Source organism: Apium graveolens, chromosome 7 (genome assembly GCF_009905375.1).
Source record: "Apium graveolens cultivar Ventura chromosome 7, ASM990537v1, whole genome shotgun sequence".
In the NCBI taxonomy this organism is placed as follows: Eukaryota; Viridiplantae; Streptophyta; class Magnoliopsida; order Apiales; family Apiaceae; genus Apium; species Apium graveolens.
This window is the reverse complement of record NC_133653.1, coordinates 112,652,035-112,664,138: the sequence shown is the minus strand read 5'-3', so window position 1 is coordinate 112,664,138 and position 12,104 is coordinate 112,652,035. Positions and strand designations below refer to the sequence as shown.

The 12,104-nt window shown below is 35.5% G+C and overlaps 1 non-coding gene across 1 annotated transcript; it reads right to left on the bottom strand.

The window, feature by feature from the left end:
- Positions 1-780: 780 nt before the first annotated feature.
- On the bottom strand, positions 781-885 carry LOC141676236 (small nucleolar RNA R71). The gene has a single exon (XR_012556836.1). It is a non-coding gene; the product is annotated as a small nucleolar RNA R71 (small nucleolar RNA).
- Between the last annotated feature and the right edge of the window lie 11,219 nt (positions 886-12,104).

Here is a 12,104-nt window from a genome sequence, read left to right as displayed (position 1 = left end):
CATATGTTACTTGTCTTAGCATTAAACGATAACTATACTCTATTGCATAAGTGCATAACTAAAATTAACCTAAACCAGTCTCTGTGGGAATGATTTCGATTTATATCTTATACTACTTGTGATCGCGTATGCTTGCATGTAATTTTAGCGCGTGTTTTCTCCTTAACAAGTTTTTGGCGCCGCTGCCGGGGACTTGGTGTTAAATTTTAGTTTATGTGCTTGACATCAGTGGTCGTTAAAGTTCACTGACTCAGATTCTTTTACTTTCACGGTTTACTCATTTGTGTTTCAGGTACTCGGGAGAGCGTGTATGCGAAAACGTTCGCAATCTCTTAAGGTAACTATTGAAGCAGTAGAAAAAGAAAGTGAAGAAGAAGTAATCATTACAATGGGAGATCCGGCAACAGCAATGAAAGCGTTGATGGATTTTTCTCGACCAAAGATCAATGACATTCAATCTAGCATTGTCAGGCCAGCTATCGCAGCTAATACCTTTGAGTTCAAGCCTGGCATAATTCAGATGGTGCAGAATTCAGTCCAGTTTGGGGGTGCTCCAACGGAAGATCCCAATATGCACATTAAGGATTTCATCGAGATTTGCGACACCTTCAAGTTTAATAATGTTTCCGAAGATGCCATAAAACTGAGACTTTTCCCATTCTCTCTGAGGAATAAAGCTAAGAGTTGGTTACACTCTCTATCAAATGGTCCTATTACTACTTGGGAAGATCTTGCTCAAAAGTTTCTCACTAAATTCTTCCCTATGGCAAAGACAACTGCAATCAGGAATGCCCTTACTCAGTTCGCGCAGCAATCAGGTGAATCTTTATGTGAAGCTTGGGAGAGCTATAAGGAGATGCTTAGAAAGTGTCCTCATCATAGAATGCCTGACTGGATGGTGATAAATTGCTTCTATAATGGGTTGGGAGCACATTCGAGATATATGCTCAATGCAGCATCAGGTGGAGCTCTATGGGCTAAAAGCTATGATGAAGCTTATGAGCTAATTGAACTGATGGCTGCTAATGAATATCAGTATCCAACCCAGAGATTTCCACAGGGTAAGGTAGCAGGAGTTCTTGAAGTGAAGACAGCTACGACTATCACTGCTCAACTAAAGGCATTGTCTATGAAGATTGATTCTTTGGCTAACTATGGTATTAATCAGATAACTAGTGTTTGTAAGCTGTGTGCAGGTTCACATGCGACGGAGCAATGCGCTATGTCTAGTGAATCAGCTAAGTTTGTGAGCAATTTTCAGAGATCGCAACAACCAGTTCTAAACACTTATCATCATGACAACTGGAATTATCCTAAATTCAGCTGGAGCAACAATCAGAATGTGATACAACAGCCGTTCCAGCAGTTTGGAAATAATCAGTTCAATCTTCCTGGTTTTTAGCAACAATTTGCACCAAGATAACAACTCCAACTTCAACAACAAACTCATGGAGGTGCAGGTCAATCTTCGAATAAAAAATCAATGGAGGAGTTGAGGCTTATGTGCATAAACCAGGCTCTTATATGCCAAAGCCAGGCTGCTTCTATCAAGACTCTGGAGAATTAATAGGACAAATTGCTAACGCCTTTTTGAATCGACCACCAGGAATGATTCCTAGTGATACAAAACCCAATCCAGGCAAGAGGGAAGTTAAAGAAGAGGTGAACGCCATCACCTTGAGGTCTGGAAAGGTCGTAAGCCCTCAAATTCAGCAAGACGAAGAGTCTGTAAATTCTAGCCAGAATGCAGGTGCCTCTGCACCCTTGCCAATTCCAGAAAATCAGATTGCAGCTGAAAAAGTTGTGCAGAAGGATTCCGAGGTGGAACCGAAGAAGAAAACGGTTGCAAAAAATCCTCCTGAGGGTAATACAGGGGATAAACAAGTCTATCCACCTCTTCCATTTCCTAAAAGGCTTCAAAAGCATAAGTTCAACAAGCAATTGGCCAAATTTTTGGAGGTTTTCAAGAAGCTGCATATCAACATACCTTTTGCAGAAGCTCTAGAACAGATGCCGAGCTATGCTAAGTTCATGAAGGATAATCTTTCTCGGAAGCTAAAACTTGAGGAGTTGGAAACCTTTGCTCTAACGGAAGAGTGCAGTGTTGTTCTGCAACAGAAACTACCTCCTAAGCTTAAAGATCAAGGAAACTTCATGATACCTTGCACCATTGGCAATCTGTCATTCGACAAGTGTTTATGTGACTTGGGAGCTAGCATAAATCTAATGCCCTTGTCCGTTTTCAAGAAACTTGGACTACCTGATCCAAAACCTGTGAACATGTCTTTGCAGTTGCCTGATCGTTCCATCATTTATCCGCGAGGAGTAGTGAAGGATATCTTGGTTAAGGTTAATAAGCTTATCTTCCCTACTGATTTCGTCATTCTAGACTTTGAGAAATATAAGAAGATTCCCATCATCTTGGAAAGACCATTCTTGGCTACAGGCTGAACTATGATCGATGTGCAAAAGGGAGAGCTTATGATGAAGGTTCAAGATCAGAAGGTCACTTTTAATGTGTTCAAGGCAATAAAGTTACCCACAGATAAAAAGCAGTGATTTGAAATAGAGCGGGTCGACTCTGTCATGAATTCGGAGCTTGAGCAATTGCCAAAGTTAGATACCTTAGAGAGATCCTTAATAGGGGAATCTGATAGTGAAGATGAAGAAGGAGCAGAGCAACTGCAGGTTTTGAATGCACCTCCGTGGAAGAGGAAGTTGGATATGCCATTCGATTCTCTTGGGTTAGCAGAGCTGAAAATTTCTTATGAGCGTCTCGAGCCGTCTATTGAAGAAGCTCCCACACTTGAGCTCAACCCACTACCAGATCACTTGAGTGATGCATTCTTAGGTGCATCCCCTGACAAGGGGTTGGAATATATCAATGACAATCTAAAGGGTGACCGGCCGATTCCTCCCGTGCTTACAAATGGTCCCTCTCGTGCACCTCAGACAGTTGATAGGTTTGGTCTTGGTGATGCGCAGTATAGAAGGTTGATTTGGAATATTGAGGTTATGCATGGCATCCCCCGATGTTTTGCTGAATATTTGACACACGCTCTCGATACTGTTTTTCGAGACACTGGTGTCGAGGTTGATTGGCCACATGATCCTCCACCCGAAGAGGGTGATCCTTCCGCTAACTGGGTATGCCTTGAAATCCTTATTATTACCTTCAATGAGGACATTGAAAATTTTAAGTTTGGAGGTGATGATGTAAGGATTAGTTTGTGTGTGTCCATATAGATTCATATAGATTCATGTTACATTGTATTTCATTCATATTTTTGCATGATTTTTCATATAGGACATATTTGTTTGTATTATTATGTGAGTTCATTTAGTTGAATGTGCATGCATATAATATGATCCCTTAGGTTGAGCTGTTGCTATCTGATAAGTTGATGTTAATTTGAGTGTAGTGATGACGAATAGAGGGTTGTTTAAGTTTTAATGAATTGATTTGCATGCTAGAGGAAAAAAATTCACAAGTCTTATAAGATTGATGTGGAGCTAGATCATGATCATACTTTTTTATTTGTTGAATTTAATCACTTGGTAATATTTAGAATTTTTGCTACTCTCGTAATGATAAAAGAACACTGAATTTTAAACCGGAGAAAAGCTTGGATTTCATTGCTTGTTTTGAATAAGGCTAGGCGTCAAATGGCTAGTAGCCGGCTAATATTTTTATGAGTAGTCTAGGGTTCAATGAGATGGAGCGAAACACACTCATTCAGAAATTGAAAAGAAAAAAGAAAAAAAGAGAAAAAAAAAGAAAAAAAATATGTGTTAAGCATAATTGGTCACGAGTGGGCTCTTTAATAATCGAGTTATTAAGTTCTAGGGCACTTTGTGCCTAGTGACCTAAGGCTTTGATAGTCAGGGATCCGCTAACTTAACGCTCGCTACATGAGTATTATTACATAAATCTTTTATGGACCTCGCTCATTGCACGATCAAATAAGCATCTTTATTATGTGTTCAATAATAGCATGAATCATTGTCTAACTCTAGAAGAAAGGAGGTGCTGTGAGTCATTATGTGTTTATAGTCTATTCTGTTTATAAACACGTGATTTTTTTGATAAAAGATAAGGTATGGTTATTGATCTAGTATCGAGAGTATATATGTTAAGCATCCTCAAACACGCATGTTTCTGGTTGTGAGTTGATTTATGGGATTTATTCAAGCTCTGTTTTGAGTCATTGCATTCTTAGAGGCATTGGTTTATTCATTTGGTTATGGTTATTCTAAGGGGATCGATTGCATTATCGTTTAGTTGCATTCACGTAGTTGCATTCATGCATTAGGTTTGTTTTATAGTTTTTGAGTCTGTTTATGCTTGAGGACAAACATCGATTCAAGTTAGGAGATGTGATAAGTGGATATTATATCTACTTGGAACGCTTCATTACAAGCTTAAGTTGGTGTTTTTGACTCAAGTTGTTGGTATTTTTTATATGTTTTTGTGTTATTGCATTTCAGGCATCAGTTAAATGAAGAAAGGAGCTTTTCAAGGAAATATGCTGAAAATCACTAAGAATTGAAAGCCTAATTTATTCTCAAGTTGAATAGAATCTCGTTAGCTTCGCGTGGGCAGTTGAATCGCCTAATTCTGATGAGCAGAACTCAAGATACGGCCAAAAGAAGAATCAGCTGAAAAATCTAGAAACCCTGTGCAGCCACCCTACTTCCTGGCGCGCCCAACCTGCTTTTCTGCCGAAAACGTGCGCGTCGCGCTGATTTGAGCGCGGCTGCGCTGCCCTTTTTGCCCCAGAATCCTGTTTTGAGTGGAATTTGATGATTTTAAGAGTCCAGGTCCACTAGGGGCTTATATATAGCGATAAAAAGATATTTTTTATGACGAGGAGACCGGGGGAGCAAAAAGAAGACCTAGAGAGCATAAGACGGCTACAGAGAAGAAGACTTTTGTATTCTTCATTATAGTTGTACTTCGGATGCTTGTTTTTGATTTGTCTTTGAACCCTAGTACTCATTTATTATTTATTATCATGTTTTCATGGGGTTCTAACGGATTTACTTATGGATTTCTATAGTTAATTTGTTCCAATATCTTGGTATGTGGTGATTGATTGATATCCTAGTATTGGTTGTGCTTATTCGTCTTATGTTTGTATCTAACATATAAGATAATATGTTAATCTCTATTGAAGCGAAAGTGAATATAGAGGTTTAGAACTTGCCATGCTAGCATAGTTCATGTATAATTATTATGCATGATTCGTAGGTAATTTTAACCATCTTACTTGCCCTATATTATCATGATAGATAACTTGTGCATTAAATTGTTATGTTTTCAAATTCTAAAGACATACATGGTCTAAGCATAATTGGTGTCTATTCAGCTTCTATCTCTTTTGTGGATGTCTGGTAGAAGGGTATTCGTACAACAAAAGTTGGCGTTTACTAGTTTCGTGTTATCTGATTAGTTGTCATCACCATTGCATGCTAAGGTTAAGAACAATGACTTTGAATGAAGTATTTAATGAAGTTAGAATCCCATGTTAATCTCATATCAGTAATTCAACTTTTATTCTCTTAGTTAATGTTTCCTAGTTTAATTAGTATAATCAACATAATTTGTTATTTGTCTTAGCATTAAACGATAACCATACTCTGTTGCATAAGTGCATGACTAAAATTAACCTAAACCAATCTCTGTGGGAACAAATCTGATTTATATCTTAAACTACTTGTGATCGCGTACACTTGCGTGTAATTTTAGTGCATGTTTTCGCCTTAACAATCACGGTATATGGAACTTAAAATATTTTTCTAAGATTGCAAACAAGACAATGTTGGTTAATGTTGCTTTACTTATCGAACCAATATTGTCTGAGATATTACAGTTGTTAGGAGTTAACAATTGTATAGAATATGAAATTGAATGCTAATGCCTATTTGATAGATAATTGGTTTAATTCATTCATATTATATTCTAATATATTTGAATTATGATGTGAGATAATTCCATGTCAAATCAGTTTCATGATTTAAATTATATTTAAGTAGGATGCAACATAATTATTGGTATCTAAAGTACTTGACAAGTATCAGAAAATGATATGTTGTTAATATTTTGTTGCAGATAATTGTGAGATTTTAAGTTCTAATGAATTTATATGAGTTGCTATATTTGTAAGATTCACTATAATTTAAAATTAGCAGCGTAGTTATTCTTATTAAGATTATTTATCAATAAACAATATTGTTGGTAATAGATTTATAAAGATAGATTATGGAGCTTTTGACGTGAACGAGAATTTCTTAGACTTTACCCTAAGTGATCAATGCTTTTACAAAAACTCATTCATATTGAAAGAAAAAAATCTTTCTTTCTCTTCTTAATACTGATAGGTGATCAGTCTGTGTCTTTTTCAAATCATTTATCTTTTTAGGCATTAAAACAGACTTGTGCACTTGAACAACTTTTAAGAGAAAAATCAAACATCTATTTACAGTGGTGATTGCTTATTTCATTAAAATCTTTTAAAATCACTATTGTACATCATTTCTCTCAAAGATTAAATGCATAATTTTCATTCATTATAGATCTTAAGTGCATTTTATATCTATATTTCCAGATACTGTGTGACGCATGTTCGGCCTCCAATGGCATTCTTTCATTTGATAGTCATGAGGTTGAAAACCCACAACTTCTATCCTAGACTGTAAAGAAAAACACAGAAACAAAACCAACCAATACTCTTTACCACTAAAATGAAGTATGAATGAGCGTGAGGGATAAAGTGCCTTAGTGCACCACATAAGGAAGGTTCTGAAGTCAGCCCTGCAGCTCTGTCTCCTACAAAGTTGATATATATCAAAACTGAGACAACTGCTAGCTCCCATACATCTTCTCAAAAAGATGTAATCACTGAAGGCACAAAACAGTTACTAGATTCATCCTCTCAACAGGGTGCGTCTATTAAAATTCGTCTGTCAGTCAGGGTATCCGATATAGTGTCACCACCTCAACATAAACAATTTTTGATGCACAAGGATAGGTTACACACACAAAGGAAAAGTTGACGGAAACAAGAGTTTCGACCATTTTAAGGTCAAATTCGATTGTTCAAGGTTCTTTAATGGACCAATTGCCTTTACGGGTGTTAGGAGAGGATACTGATCCAATAGTCATATGTCAGTGGTCAGTGTCTACCTCCCCAGGCTTAAATCCCCTGGATGCATCTACGGATAGTGGATCTGACATAGGTGTAGATCGGAAACTTGTTGACAATGATTCAGATATTACCTGATGAGTCACAAAAAATGTCTTCACGGACATTAGAAAGAAACTTTGATCTTTATGCTAAATTCTTTGGATCATTTTTTACCGTCCCAGAGTTCAAATCTGGAATCCTAAAGGGAAACTAGCAAGTTGTAGATTATGACTCAGATTTATCTGACGAGTCTAACAAGGATGGGGATTTGCGAACTCCCATTGCACCACCTGTGACCTCCTTAAGGATGGCTAAAGTGATTTTCCTTGCAGGTACAGCTGGATTTTAGAGCTATGAGAGGAGTGATACACTTGTGAGAATGAGTCTAAACATGAGTGAAGAGAAGAGTGAAATACTTGTGAGGTACACAAAACAGAATTACACACTCACAGTGAGGAAGAAAGAGAAACACCATATCCCATTCCCTATCCCTAAACATGGTTCTTGATACTTCGGGTCTCAAATCTGTTTATGATTGGAACCTAACTCTTAGGGACCTAAAATTTACATATTGGATTAGAATATTTCAGGACCTAAAAATTTCAGGACATAACAATTGGTAAATTTCGGTGATCTCACATTTGGGAGGTATAAGGAGTTGGGAAGATTGGTGAACATGATGATCAACAATGAAGTCATTCTTGCAGCATTTAAAGGGACATGGTTGATCAAACTATGACTTGTTATTTCTTTTCCAACCAAGTAATATATGAGAACTCCTTCAAACAACAACATACATTCCTTCTTTTAGGGGGAGATAAAAGCTTAAGTAATAGTTTGGAGGATTCCTCAACTAAGGGGAGAAATAGCAAGCAGGAGGAAAAAGGTAAAGCATATAACCACAACACCATTGTTGTTTGTAACTACGGATCCTATTATACGGGAGAGGTGGTAAACTCGAAGATGATTTCCTAGTTATCAGAAAAAGTGGTTTGGTTCATCACTATTCTTCATATGGGGATAAGCTGTTTTTTCAAATGGGGAGTACCATTGGTTTTTATCTACGGATCCTATTGTATGAGAGAGGTGGTAAACGAAGGTGATCTATTTTAAGCAGTTGATTTTCATAAGGGAGAAGCAAGAGAGATATACGCTTCTCAACAGAAAATGAGGTTGTACAAAGGAAGCTGTTGATGATTACTTCAAGACTGAGAAGTATTATCTGGCAGAGATTTGAAGAACCAAGGAAATGAAGATGAAACTACTTGAAGATCAGTTTAGTGCTAGAGAAACAAACATCTTTCATTTCAGTTACTCAAGATATCTGCAAATGCAGAATTTGATCCAGAAAACCAGTAGCATTATTTACAAGTCCTGGTACTTTACTTTTTCAAGTTGTTAGTTGAGTTATCCTCTCTATTTAATTTGTTTGTTAGGTTTAACAATCAAATAGGGGAGATTGTTGGTGAGACTGCGTAGCTGTATGAACAGTTACGTGATAACTCAACACAAGAACAATACTAGAACATGATAGGTTAATAATACTACGACTACACAAGAAATCAGAAGAAATAAAGACAAGGCAAATACAAAGAATCAAAAGATTAGAAGAAAGCTTGAAGTCTATTTACAGGTCACTGAAAGAAGTTTGTTAATATGATCATGCCTTAGTGAAGAATAAATATTAAATACTTTCAGGTTTTAGAAATGATGAAGATTTAGTGTATAAGTACTACTAGAAGATTTCAGTGTATTTACATTGATTGAAGATAGACAGTATTTGAAGCATAGGAATCTGAAGAATTGAAGACATGGTATAGACATAGGTTAAAGAAGACAGCTGCAGTCTTGACGTTATACTCACTGACAGGATTTCATTTAAATGTTCAAGAGTCGGTGAAGAACAGTGAATGGAGTATTCAAGATTGTAGTAGCAATGAAGACGTTGTCTAAAGTACCGGAAAGGATTCCAGTGAAAGTACATTTATTTATTGACAGCCAGTGTTCGAAGCGATAAAGTTGTTGCAAGCTTAACAATGTAATCAAGGTTATAATACGACGACCTGAATCAGGGTTAGTCGTCTGTGAACCAGACCAGTTGAACTAGGTGTCGACAGCTCGTGAAAGGAATCTGGGTATTATTTTTAGAAGAATTGTTAAGTTGAGAAACCTACTTGGATTGAATGTTTATCTGTTAAAGTATGAGAAGACGTGTGCGGGGTATACAGCTAAACTGCTCGATGGATTGGCGAAGCTCAAAGTTTAATTGTTAAATTAAATAAATTTATTTAGTGGACTTTAATATAATTTATTTAATAAACTTAAAATGATTTATTTTATAAACTTTAAATAAGTTTATTTTATAAATCTAAATTAGTTTATTTATATAAATTATATTTAAGTTTATTTTATAAATTAATTTAGTTACAATTTAAACTTAAAGAAATGAAAAAAAAAAAGAAAGAAAAAAAGAAAAGAAAAGAAAAAGAAAAGGAAAAATAAAAGGAAAAAGAAAAAGAAAATAAAAAAAAGAAAACAAAAGAAAAAAGGAAAAACAAGAAAAAAAAGGAAAAAGAAAAATCATATAAACAAAAAAAGGAAACGAAGCAACAGGGATGGTCATTAGTTAGTCGCAAGTTAGGATTGAGTAAATAAAGAAACCAAGACAGTCGCCAGTTGGTTTTGTTAGTCGCAGGGTAGGAAATGCAAGGCAGCTACCCTCTGGTCGCAAGGTACAGAAGTGTACCTGGTCGCAAGTTACTCCTCAGCCACATCTTTATTGTACTATCAAATAATTTTTATGGTTCTGTTTTAGCCACATATTTTTAATTGATATAAAGACTACACTCAGTAGCAGCTGCAATTTACTTGTACTGTTTATCTTCTTCTCCAATAAGAGAGCTGATAAAATAGAAGCAAAGATTTTCAGATAAGCTCAAGCAAATTGTATATCTTAACTTCTCACCGGAGTAACGTTATAATACTCGGTTTAACTCTTGTATATTCATAGGGGCATTATAAACGTTACCCGGTAATTAAATCCTTAGCCAAACAAAAGCTAGATCATTGTATAGGATTTGATTTGTAAATCTTTGTAGAAACTAGGAACACTGTTGTTCTTAGATTGCCCCCTCACGGATTTATATATGAATATATATTTCCCCGAATATCTTGTATTCCTCATTTTATATTCCCAAACACTATTCACCTCAAGAACACGGAACCATTAACCGGACACTAAATTTTATATCCGCAAAGATTCGAAAGAATTTTTTAATTTAGTGATTATCGTATTCAACCCCCCCTCTTCTATGATAATTCGGGACCTAACAGAGGTCTCTGACCTCGGACACCGCCTTTATGTGGTTACATTACAGGAAAGAGTTCTTTAATAGAGTACCTGCAAAAAATAGGTTAGTAATAATAATCTTTTCCCTTCTTGAAGCATCCAAATAACTCGCCCAATCATCATGTTGAAGTTTCATTTGAAATTATGTTTCCCTATGAGGGCGCGCCCTACCCTTAGTATAAGTTGGGACACTCCTCATCAAAGAGGGAGCACCTTAAATTCTTGGGAAGTTGGAGCTCTCCATGTCTTGTCATCATCTGAGTGCACCTTAATGTTTAAGGCGGCCTTAGTTTCCATTTTATTAAGGCCCGCCCTTTCTTTTTCGGGAATGAGGATCAAGCCCTAATTCTGATTGGATCTTGATATTTTTCCCCTAATTTCATTCAATTTCCCGACTTTAACCCAGATAATTCTTGTATCATATTTTGGGCATAACAACTGTTAGTGTTTGTGCTCTAGAGACAATACTATTATGTTTTGTTTATGACATTTGGATTATTAATGTTTATGTTCTATCGATTATTCTTTTTTTAAATTTATTATGTCTTAATTTACTGCGATATAAATATTAGATTAATAAATATCCTTGGAATATGATATGCATTCTATATCTCTAAGTACATAACTTAGAAATGAGATTTTGTGAATAGTATCCATATTCCCAAATATCCCTAGTCGAGTATCATTATTAAGGGACAATAATAATGCATTAAGACTAGTATGTTTGTTGACTGATGATCATATCTCATTGATCATAGGTATAGTGATACTAAAGTCAAAAAATTAGGTAAATGTAAATATACATGGTGCAGTATAGACCCAATGTGAGATTCTACATGTCTATTGTGTCATAAGTAATTCTCACAGTTTTAATGATGTATTGGTCCTTCGACTTGAAATCATTATATTATGTACAATGATTAATATACTTTAATTACATTAAAAGTTACCTTTGACCGGGTAATGATAAAAGTGGACTTCGAGTATATTAGGAATCGTATGAGAAATATGAATGATCTAGAAAGAATTTAACCCTCCTAATTTTGGAGAGATATTATTAGCCTCTTGTGTGAGCTAGACTATGAAATGCTCATGTGAGAAATATGAATGATCTAGAAAGAATTTAACCCTCCTAATTTTGGAAAGATATAATTGGCCTCTTGTGAGAGATAGACTATGAAATGTGTGACACCGCGCTCAAATATTGATTTGAAAGATAGTCTATTCATTGATCAAGGAAACTTGGATTAAATCATGAAGAGGATGACACATAACATGCCTTGAGTTTAATCTATAATATATGGTTAAAGGGATTAAATTACATTGTACATTATTCATGAAAGGTTTAATTGATCACCGATTTAATTATTATTACTTGGCTAGCAATGATGTATTACTAGATGCCGCTCATTGTTTATAATTTTAAATTAGATTTAAAATTGTTGCCAACGTAATAATAACCTAAACGGTCACACAAAGAATGATTGGAGGATTATTTAATTTAAATTTAAATTTAAATTAAATCTAAGTAATTCAAATTATTTGTTATTAACTAAGTAAGACTTAAA